Source organism: Oncorhynchus masou, chromosome 11 (genome assembly GCF_036934945.1).
Source record: "Oncorhynchus masou masou isolate Uvic2021 chromosome 11, UVic_Omas_1.1, whole genome shotgun sequence".
Taxonomy (NCBI): domain Eukaryota; kingdom Metazoa; phylum Chordata; class Actinopteri; order Salmoniformes; family Salmonidae; genus Oncorhynchus; species Oncorhynchus masou.
In genome coordinates, this window is record NC_088222.1 from 58216888 (window position 1) to 58229103 (window position 12216).

The following is a 12216-nucleotide window of genomic DNA, read 5'->3' on the forward strand; positions in this document are numbered from 1 at the left end:
GTAATGTGATGTGTAATGTAATGTGTAATGTAATGTCCTAATAAAACACATTTTCCACCACTCTTATGCCCCACACGGATTTCCTTACGCTGCATTTGTAGTCTACTTGTGTGCTGCTATAGCCCCTTACTTTAGCTACTATCACGGAGTTCGCTAGATATTTTCATACAGAAACTGATAAAACACACAGGTGCTACATCAAGGTGACTAACAAAGATGAGGACCAGGAGCAAGAGAGGGAGTGCGATGATGTAGTGTCCACAACTAAAGAGAGGGAGTGGTAATGTAGTGTCCAAAACTAAAGAGAGGGAGTGCGATGATGTAGTGTCCACAACTAAAGAGAGGGAGTGGTAATGTAGTGTCCAAAACTAAAGAGAGGGAGTGCGATGATGTAGTGTCCACAACTAAAGAATCATTTTGGGATCGGAAAAGACACTTATCCCAAAAGCATGATGGTGTATTTACTACCGGCACATGCTAAAAGAAAAGAACGAGGTGGGTAGATAAGTGTGTCATTGGAGCAAAGTATTCCTAAACTAACAATCTAATCTCTTAAAACGATTTGTTCATTTTCGTTATATTATCTATACAATAGTCCCGGCATATTCCCACATTCAAGGAGCTTTCTGTTTTGATTGGGTTATTTTGCCTTAAAACCTTTAGACCTACCTATAGAAAAAAAGTAACTCTTTGTTCCTACCAGCATATTGTGTCGCACTCGCAAATGCTTCACAATGTATTTCTTTGTAGGCTATAGCCTTGAAAAAAATATAGCCTAAATAATGAGGCTCCCTGTCTGGCTCCTGACCTATTTAGAGTGTTTAATGTTGACATGTAGCTTATTTGAAATTATGTTCACTTCTTACATTCCCCTTTCCGTGTTTATTCAAATACTATTCATTGAAATCCATATAGGTAGTCACAAAAGTGGCTGTTGGTTAAATTGTGATTCTTAATGAAAAAAAAAAACTGAGCACCGAGAGGTTTTTAGCTGAGTGGTAGGAAAGGACACGAAGCGCACATCTCAGATGAGTAGGATTTCCAACTGCTCACATGCTCTGCCCAAGGCCTCTGCTTTGCTAGCACAGATGTCCTCCCTCCTGAAGCACACGTCCGCCCTCCTGAAGTGGGACACTTCATACCTAGCTATTACAACAGAACACAATTCCTAATGATTCTCAATACCCCATGAAAGTCGGTCATTAATAGTTACCACAACCACAAGTCAGACTTTGTGGGACTATCGCCCCGTAGCACTCACTTCCGTTATCATGAAGTGCTTTGAGAGACTAGTCAAGGATCATATCACCTCCACCCTACCGGACACCCTAGACCAACTTCAATTTGCTTACCGCCCCAATAGGTCCACACGCTGCCCTAACCCATCTGGACAAGAGGAATACCTATGTAAGAATGCTGTTCATCGATTACAGCTCAACATTTAACACCATAGTACCCTTCAAACTCATCTTTAAGCTCAAGACCCTGGGTCTCAACCCTGCCCTGTGCACCTGGGTCCTGGACTTTGATGGGCCACCCCCAGGTGGTGAGGGTAGAAAACAACATCTCCACCCTGCTGATCCTCAACATTGGGGCCCCACAAGGGTGCGTTCTCAGCCCTCTCCTGTACTCCCGGGTTCACCCATGTCTGTGTGGCCATGCAGGCCTCCAACTCATCATCAAGTTTGCAGAAGACACTACAGTGGTAAGCTTGATTACCAACAATGACGAGACGGCCTACAGGGAGGTGAGGGCCCTCGGAGTGTGGTGACAGGAAAATAACCTCACACACAATGTCAACAAAACAAAGGAGATGATGTCTCTGCGTACACATCACAGACAAACTGAATTGGTCCACCCACACATACAGCGTGGGGAAGAAGGTGCAACAGCGCCTCTTCAACCTCAGGAGGCTGAAGAAATTTGGCTTGTCACCAAAAACACTCACAAACTTTTACAATGCACAATCGAGAGCATCCTGTCAGGCTGTATCACCGCCTGGTACGGCAACTGCTCCGCCCACAACCGTAAGGCTCTCCAGAGGGTAGTGAGGTCTGCACAACGCATCACTGAGGGCAAACTACCTGCCCTCCAGGACACCTACAGGAAGGCCATAAAGATCATCAAGGACAACAACCACCCGAGCCACTGCCTGTTCACCCCGCTATCATCCAGAAGGCGAGGTCAGTACAGGTGCATCAAAGCTGGGACCGAGAGACTGAAAAACAGCTTCTATCTCAAGGCCATCAGACTGTTAAACAGCCATCACTAACATTGAGTGGCTGCTGCCAACATACTGACTCAAATCTCTAGCCACATAATAATTTAAAACTGGATGTAATAAATGTATCACTAGTTACTTTAAACAATGCCACTTTATGTTTACATACCCTACATTACTCATCTCATATGTATATACTGTACTCTATACCATCTACTGCATCTTGCCTATGCCGTTCGGCCATCGCTCGTCCATATGTACATATTCATTCCTTACACTTGTGTGTATTAGGTAGTTGTTGTGAAATTGTTAGATTACTTGTTAGATATTACTGCATGGTCGGAACTAGAAGCACAAGTATTGCGCTACACTCGCATTAACATCTGCTAACCATGTGTATGAGACCAATGAGACCAATACAATTTGATTTGATAAACCCTGCCTATTTCTACAATTTCTTACCCTTAACCACACTGCTGACCTTTGATTTTTGCTCCCAATTTAAGGTTAGGAAAACAAAAATGACCATGAACATCCCACCTACTTCTTTTTCAAGTCCTATACTTTTTTTTTATTATTACAAAATTCCCTATAAAAAACACGCCACTTCGATACAGCTACGACCGATGATCAGTATGTCTGACTGTAGGAGTGTTTTTGGAAAAAGTGTATTTTTGCTGATCCATGTGCTTTCAGGGTGGGTGAAAGCGGAGTTGGATGCTGTGGAATCAGTGAGGGTAACCAGAAGTGGTCTTGTGATAATAATTTGTTTCTGCTGGTCAGAGGGAGAAGGCGCTCCACATTAGAACGAATGGGGGCAAGAAATGTGAATTGTTTTGCACTCAAGAAAAGGGTGCCATTGAAAGGAGCGATTGATGGGGTAGCAGTAAATGTAAAAGTTGAGCAACTGAAGGGGAAGATTCCCAGTGTTTGTGATATTTTTCCCTTGGTGCGATGCACACAGGGTGGCGCAACAGAAGAGTCATTGTCTGTTCTTTTGAGTTTTGATGTTGAGTCTTTGCCCGACAAAGTGATGTTAGGATATATAAGTTGTACGAGCTTTTGTGCCAAATACATTACGTTGTTACAGGTGTCAAGCTTATGTGCATGTGGCAGCAGTGTGTAGGAGGAAGGTTCCTGTGTGTGAGAAGTGTTCAGAAGGGCATGAGACAAAGGACTGTGTAGCATTGGGGAAAGTAGTGGTATGTGTTAATTAAAGGGGTGCCCATTGCGCTGGGGATCAGAAGTGAGAGGCAGGTTGAGGTTTCCAGGGTTAGAGTAGAGCAGAAGTTGTCATATGCTGAGGAAGAAAGTAGAGGAAGATGGGTTAAGGGGGAGGAATCCTGAGAAGAGTGGTGTGAGTAGTAGATCTGTACCAGTACAGAGCAATAGGCCAACAAGTGATATGTTTCAGTAAGATTGGATTTTTAGCAATGGCTATCAACTGTACTGCAGGGATGGAAGTAAGTCGCAGAATTTGTAGGTTGTGGTGGCAGCTGCAGAGAGGGATTTGGGTGTGTGAGACTTCAGAAGCATTACAGGGTGTGTTAAGTGGTGGTGTCCCATCCCTTCAGGTTGTTGGCCTGAAGTAGGACGAAATAGATTTAAATAGTGGACTAGGGTAGTGTTCTTTTTTAAAATAAAAAATAAAATCCTTTTAAAATAAAGTGAGTTTTACAGTCTAGTAGGTGGAGGTAATGCAACATTTATTGAATAACAATTGCCATTAAACCTCATCAAAGAAGAACAGCTACGACCGAAAGTTATTTTTGAGCAGATTATAAATTACGCAGCAGGTTAAGATAATTAAACAAGCAGGTTCGAAGAATTGGGTTAAGATTAGGGAAAACCCACCCATCCATACTACTCTGGACGGCTCTGACTTAGAATACGTGGATAAAGACAAATATCTAGGTGTCTGGCTAGATTGTAAACTCTCCTTCCAGACTCACAATAAGCATCTCCAATCAAAAATAAAATCTAGAATTGGCTTCCTATTTCACAACAAAGCTTCCTTCACTCATGCTGCCAAACATACCCTCGTAAAACTGACCATCCTACCGATCCTTGAGTTCGGCAATGTCATCTATAAAATAGCCTCCAACACTCTACTCAGAAAACTGGATGTAGTCACAGTGCCATCCGTTTTGCCACCAAAGCCCCATACACTACTCACCACTGCGACCTGTACACTCTCATTGCCTGGCCCTCGCTTCATACTCGTCGCCAAGCCCACTGGCTACAGGTTATCTACAAGTCTCTGCTAGATAAAGCCACGCCCTATTTCAGCTCTCTGGTCACCATAGCAGCACCCACTCGTAGCACGCACTTCAGCAGGTATATCTCACTGGTCACCCCCAAAGCCAATTCCTCCTTTGGTCATCTTTCCTTCCAGTTCTCTGCTGCCACTGACTGGAATGAACTGCAAAAATCACTGAAGCTGGAGATTCCCATCTCCCTCACTAGCTTTAAGAACCAGCTGTCAGGGCAGCTCACAGATCACTGCACCTGTTCATAGCCCATCTATCTACCTCATCCCCATACTGTATTTATTTTGCTCCTTTTGCACCACAGTATCTCTACTTGAGCATCCATTTTTTGCACATCTACCATTCCATAATTGCCATATTGTAATTACTTCGCCACCATGGCCTATTTATTGCCTTAACTCCCTTATTTGACCTAATTTGCACTAACTGTATATAGACTTTGTTTTCTACTGTATTATTGACTGTATGTTTTGTTCCTTCCATGTGTAACTCTGTGTTGTTGTATGTGTCGAACTGCTATGCTTTATCTTGGCCAGGATGCAGTTGCAAATGATAACTTGTTCTCAACTAGCTTACCTGGTTAAATAAAGGTAAAAAAAACAGAAGAAAAAAACTGGAAGTAGGCGGGGCTCATCATAGCGGCGAACGTCTAACTTCTAGCTATTGCAAAATTCAACGCTATATAAAAGAAGCAGCAGGTAGCTGACAAACGGGCACGGATGTGTATTCAAAAGGAGTAGCAAACAACCATGCAATAACTTGATCAAGCATCCCACAAACGTATTTATCTGGCTGGCTAACACTAGCTGCGCCTCCGGCTTGTTTTGTGACAAGCTGGCTTGCTCACCATCACCATCTAAGCTTGTTATCTTAACTTCAGTACTAATTGATAGCCATCCCAAATGAATAACCTACTGAAAAGACAGATAATTGAAATTAAAATCAGATATTACATTACACAACTCACTCCAGTATTTTGATCGTCAGATAACGTCCATGAAGGAGAGCTTCACAGAAATGCTTCCGACGTACTTTTCATTCTTGTATTATATGGTTCCGCATCATTTAGCCATATACATGCTGCTTTGTAAGACAAGTCCCAAAAATGAATTGAACAAAATAAAATGCTTAAGAAAATATTATCTTAGAAATGTTTTCATATGTATTTATTTTTTATTTGAAGTGTATGGCAGTTTTACTTTTTATATGTTGTGGTGATATTCTGCGCTGTCACCCAGACATAAGAGAGAGAAGATGACTGGTATCAATGACATAATCAGAGGCATTACAGTCAAGTGTTCCAAAATGGTAGTTGTGAGAATGTCCTAAGTAATTGATCGCACCCTAGGATTTGGTACAGTGGATGGTACTGTCTATGGCCCTGATTGGTACAGTACAGCTTGCTCGCTTTAATTAATTTATTTATTTAACTAGGCAAGTCAGTTAAGAACAAATTCTTGTATACAATGACAGCCTACACGGGCAAAACCCGGACGATGCTGGGCCAATTGTGCACTGCCCTATGGGCCTCCCAATAACAGCCGGTTGTGATTCAGCCTGGATTCGAATGAGGGTGTCTGTCGTGACACCTCAAGTACTGAGATGCAGTGACTTTAGACAGCTGCGCCATTCTGGAGCCCCTTGTCTATGTATGTATGGCAGTGGAGAGAGGGATTGAATTATGGTCTCCCAGTTTTGAGTAGACATGGGGCTGCTCAGTCCCAGGGGATACACTGAGGCCAGTTTCTTGGGACGTTCCCAAGAGGAGAAAGATAAAGAACTAGAAAACAGTACATGTGACATTCATAAACTGAACAAAATGCATTTGTTTGGGACAAAAAATCACAAATAAGTCCCCTACAAAAAGCCTGACCCATAACCTACGTTATATGTTTATGACTCGTACTGTAGTTGGAAATGTGCGATAACAGTGAAGGTTTTATTAAAATTGTACTGTTTTCTAATGCATTCTAATCAAATCAGTGTATTAGTCACATGCTTACTTAACCCTAACCAGCAATGCAGTTTAAAAATAAGAGTATTTAAAGAGCAGCTGTAAAATAACAATAACCAGACTATATACAGGGGTACCGGTACAGAGTGAATGTGTGGGGGCACCAGTTAGTCGAGGTAATTGAGTTAATATGTACATGTAGGTAGAGTTATTAAAGAAACTATGCATAGATAATAACAGAGAGTAGCAGCGGTGTAAAATAGGTGGTGGAGGGGGGGGCAATGCAAATCATCTGGGTAGCAATTTGACTAGATGATCTGAGGACCCATGCCAAACCTTTTGAGTCTCCTGAGGGGGAATGGGTTTTGTCATGCCCTCTTAACAATTATCTTGGTATGCCTGGACCATGTTTGTTTGATGGTGATGTGGATACCAAGGAACTTGAAGCTCTCAACCTGCTCCACTGCAGCCCTGTCGATGAGAATGGGGGCATGCTCGGTCCTCGTTTTCCTGAAGTACACAACCATCTCCTTTGTCTTGATCACATTGAGGGAGAGGTTGTTGTCCTGGCACCACACAGCCAGGTCTCTGACCTCCTCCCTATAGGCTGTCTCGTCATTGTCGGTGACATGGCCTACCACTGTTGTGTCATCGGCAAACTTAATGATGGTGTTGGAGTTATACCTGGCCGTGCAGTCATGAGTGAACAGGGAGTACAGGAGGGGACTGCGCATGCACCCCTGAGGGGCCCATGTGTTCAGGATCAGCGTGGCAGATATGTTGTTACCTACCCTGACCACCTGGGGGCAGCCAGTCAGGAAGTCCAGGATCTAGTTGTAGAGGGATGTGTTTAGTTCCAGGGTCCTGAGCTTATTAATAAAATTTGAGTGCACTATGGTGTTGCGCTGTAGTCAAATGAATAGCAGTCTCACATAGGTGTTTATTTTGTCCAGGTGGGAAAAGGCAGTGTGGAGTGCAATCTGTGGATCTGTTGGGGCAGTATGCTAATTGGAGTGGGTCTGGGGTTTCTGGGATAATGTGTTGATGTGAGCTATGACCAGCCATTCAAAGCACTTCATGTCTACAAACACGAGTTCTACGGGTCGGTAGTCATTTAGGCAGGTTACCTTAGTGTTGTTGGGCACAGGGACTATGGTGGTCAGCTTAAAACATGTTGCCATTATAGACTCGGATTGGGAGAGGTTGAAAATGTCAGTGAAGACACTTGCCAGTTGGTCAGTGCATGCTCGCAGCACATGTCCTGGTAATCCGTCTGGCCCTGCGGCCTTGTGAATGTTGACCTGTTTAAAGGTCTTACTCACATCGGCTGTGGAGAGCGTGATCACACAGTCGTTCGGAAAACCTGGTGCTCTCATGAATGTTCAGTGTTATTTACCTCGAAGCGAGCATAGAAGGCATTTAGCTCGTCTGGTAGCCTACTGTCACTGGGCAGCTCTCGGCTGTGCTTCCCTTTGTAGTCTGTAATAGTTTGCAAGCCCTGTCACATCCGACGAGCATCGGAGCTGGTGTAGTACGATTCGATCTTAGTCCTGTATTGACGCTTGCCTGTTTGATGGTTCGTCGGAGGGCTGTCATGTCTTGTTATGTCTGTTCCTGTCCTTTCTCTTCACTCTCTCTCTCTGCTGGTCTTTTTAGGTTACCTTCTCTGTCTCTCATTCTTCAGCTGTTCTACATCTCCTCTAACTAGCTCATTCACTCTTTCACACCTGTTCTCTCTTCCCCCTCTGATTAGGTCTCTATTTCTTTCTCTGTTCCTGCTACTTTCAGTGTCTGATTCTTGTTTGTGTTTTTTGATGCCAGAAGCAAGCTGTCGTCTCGTTTGCTTCCACCTTGTCCTGTCCTGTTGGAGTCTGCCTGGCAGGTGCCACCTGCACTATACTAACGTTCTTTTTGTTCCGCTGACAACGTTGGAAGAGGATTTATGCCATTCCTGTTTTTTCATTAAAGAACTCTGTTTTCTGTTAAAACCGCTTTTGGGTCTTCACTCAAGTTCATAACAGAAGAATCAGACCAAGAATGGACCCAGCGGCTCCGGACCCTTTTCACTCCGCCGTCGAGATCCAGGGAGCGATGCTAGGCAGACACGAGGAGGAATTGTCTGCTGCTCGACATGCCGTTGAGACCCTGGCCGTCCAAGTCTCCGACCTCACAAGACAGGTTCACCAACTCCACCTCGATCCACCGCCCACTTCCAGGGTTTCCGAGTCTCCGGAGCCCAGGATCAACAACCCGCCGTGTTACTCTGGGAGCCCACTGAGTGCCGCTCATTCCTCACTCAGTGTGATGTGGTGTTCTCTCCAGCCCAACACTTACTCCAGGAGCGCAGCCCGCATCGCCTACGTCATTTCTCTCCTTACCGGACGGGCGCGTGAGTGGGGCACGGCAGTCTGGGAGGCAAGGGCTGAGTGTATTAACCAGTATCAAGACTTTAAGGAGGAGATGATACGGGTTTTTGACCGTTCTGTTTTTGGGGAGGAGGCTTCCAGGGCCCTGTCTTCCCTATGTCAGGGGAATCGATCCATAACGGATTATTCTATTGAGTTTCGCACTCTCGCTGCCTCAAGTGACTGGAACGAGCCGGCTTTGCTCGCTCGTTTTCTGGAGGGTCTCCTCGTCCAGGTTAAGGACGAGATCCTCTCCCGGGAGGTTCCTTCCAGTCTGGACTCCTTAATAGCTCTCGCTATTCGCATAGAGCGACGGTTTGATCTTCGTCGCCGAGCTCGAGGAAAGGAGCTCGCGTTCTCCGCTGCTCCCCTCTCCACATCACTGCCACCTGCCGCATCACTGCCACCCTCCTCCGCCGGCTCGGATGCTGAGCCTATGCAGCTGGGGGTATCCGCATCTCGGCCAAGGAGAAGGAACGGAGAATCACCAATTGCCTCTGTCTCTACTGCGGCTCCGCTGGTCATTTTGTCACCTCATGTCCAGTAAAAGCCAGAGCTCATCAGTAAGAGGAGGGCTACTGGTGAGCGCAACTACTCAGGCCTCTCCTTCTGGATCACGCACTACTTTTCCGGTCCATCTCCGCTGGCCCGGTTCATCTGCTTCCTGCAGTGCCTTGATAGACTCTGGGGCGGAGGGCTGTTTTATGGACGAGACCTGGGCTCGGGAACATGACATTCCTCTCAGACAGTTAGGGGAGCCCACGGCCTTGTTCGCTTTAGATGGTAGTTCTCTCCCCAAGATTCAGCGTGAGACGCTGCCTTTAACCCTCACTGTCTCTGGTAATCATAGCGAAACCATTTCTTTTTTAATTTTTCGTTCACCTTTTACACCTGTTGTTTTGGGTCATCCCTGGCTAGTGGGTCATAACCCTTCTATTAATTGGTCTAGTAATACTATCCTATCCTGGAATGTTTCTTGTCATGTAACCTGTTTAATGTCTGCTATCCCTCCTGTTTCCTCTGTCTCTACTTCACAGGAGGAGCCTGGCGATTTGACAGGGGTGCCGGAGGAGTATCACGATCTGCGCACGGTGTTCAGTCGTTCCAAGGCCACTTCTCTCCCTCCACACCGGTCGTATGACTGTAGTATTGATCTCCCTCCGGGAACTACTCCCCCCCGGGGTAGATTATACTCTCTGTCGGCTCTCGAACGTAAGGCTCTCGAGGATTATTTGTCGGTTTCGCTCAACGCCGGTACCATTGTCTCCTCCTCCTCTCCCGCCGGAGCGGGGGTTTTTTTGTTCAGAAGAAGGACGGGTCCCTGCGCCCATGCGTGATTATCGAGGGCTGAATGACATAACAGTTAAGAATCGTTATCCGCTTCCTCTTATGTCTTCAGCCTTCGAGATCCTGCAGGGAGCCAGGTTTTTCACCAAATTGGACCTTCGTAACGCCTACCATCTCGTGCGCATCAGGGAGGGGGACGAGTGGAAGACGGCGTTTAACACTCCGTTAGGGCACTTTGAATACCGGGTTCTTCCTTTCGGCCTCGTTAACGCTCCAGCTGTCTTTCAGGCACTAGTTAACGACGTCCTGAGAGACATGCTGAACATTTTTGTTTTCGTTTACATGGATGATATCCTGATTTTTTCTCCGTCTCTCTCGATTCATGTTCAGCACGTGCGACGCGTCCTCCAGCGCCTTTTGGAGAACTGTCTTTATGTGAAGGCTGAGAAGTGCATTTTTCATGCCGCCTCTGTCCCTTTTCTCGGTTCCGTTATTTCCGCTGAGGGCATTAAGATGGATCCCGCTAAGGTCCAGGCTGTCATTGATTGGCCCGTTCCTAAGTCACGCGTCGAGCTGCAGCGCTTTCTGGGCTTCGCTAATTTCTATCGTCGTTTCATCCGTAATTTCGGTCAGGTGGCAGCTCCCTCACAGCCCTTACTTCTGTTAAGACGTGCTTTAAGTGGTCCGTTTCCGCCCAGGGAGCTTTTGATCTTCTTAAGAATCGTTTTACATCCGCTCCTATTCTTGTTACACCTGACATCTCTAGCCAGTTTGTTGTTGAGGTTGACGCGTCAGAGGTGGGCGTGGGAGCCATTCTTTCTCAGCGCTCTCTCTCTGACGGCAAGGTCCATCCTTGCGCGTTTTCTCTCATCGCTTATCGCCGTCAGAACGTAACTATGATGTTGGTAATCGCGAACTGCTCGCCATCCGCTTAGCCCTAGGCGAATGGCGACAGTGGTTGGAGGGGGCGACCGTTCCTTTTGTCGTTTGGACTGACCATAGGAACCTTGAGTACATCCGTTCAGCCAAACGACTTAATGCGCGTCAGGCTCGTTGGGCTCTGTTTTTCGCTCGTTTCGAGTTTGTTATTTCTTATCGTCCGGGCTCAAAAAACACCAAGCCTGATGCTTTATCTCGTCTCTTCAGTTCTTCTGAGGTCTCCACCGACCCCGAGGGGATTCTCCCTGACGGGCGTGTTGTCGGGTTGACTGTCTGGGGAATTGAGAGGCAGGTAAAGCAAGCACTCGCTCACACTCCGTCGCCGCGAGCTTGTCCTAGGAACCTTCTGTTCGTTCCCGTTCCTACTCGTCCGGCCGTTCTTCAGTGGGCCCACTCTGCCAAGTTAGCCGGCCACCCCGGCGTTCGGGGTACGCTCGCTTCCATTCGCCAGCGTTTCTGGTGGCCCACTCGGGAACGTGACGCGCGTCGATTTGTCGCCGCTTGTTCGGTCTGCGCGCAGACTAAATCTGGGAACTCTCCTCCTGCCGGCCGTCTCAGACCGCTTCCCATTCCCTCTCGACCGTGGTCTCACATCGCTTTAGATTTTATCACCGGACTGCCTTCATCAGCGGGGAAGACAGTTATTCTTACGGTTGTCGATAGATTCTCTAAGGCGGCTCATTTCATTCCTCTCGATAAGCTCCCTTCTGCTAAGGAGACGGCTCAGATCATTATCGAGAATGTTTTCCGAATTCATGGCCTTCCGTCTGACGTCGTTTCCGACAGAGGCCCGCAGTTCACGTCTCAATTTTGGAGGAAGTTTTGCCGTTTGATTGGGGCTTCCGTCAGTCTCTCGTCCGGCTTTCATCCCCAGTCTAACGGTCAAGCCGAACGGGCCAATCAGACTGTTGGTCGCATTTTACGCAGTCTTTCTTTTCGTAACCCTGCGTCTTGGTCAGAACAGCTCCCCTGGGCAGAGTACGCCCACAACTCGCTTCCCTCGTCTGCTACCGGTCTATCCCCTTTTCAGTGTAGCCTCGGGTACCAGCCTCCGCTGTTCTCATCTCAGCTCGCCGAGTCCTGCGTCCCCTCCGCTCAGGCTTTTGTCCAGCGTTGCGAGCGCACCTGGAAGGGGTCAGG

General features: G+C 46.8%; 1 protein-coding gene across 1 annotated transcript in view; it reads right to left on the reverse strand.

Moving 5' to 3' along the window:
* The window catches only part of LOC135548878 (TIP41-like protein), a 34482-nt gene extending 28962 nt beyond the window's left edge, over positions 1–5520 (reverse strand). Inside the window, exon 1 of the mRNA XM_064978936.1 lies at positions 5459–5520. The gene's annotated coding sequence lies outside the window, so the exon portion shown is untranslated. The remainder of the gene's footprint in view (positions 1–5458) is intronic.
* Positions 5521–12216: the final 6696 nt, after the last annotated feature.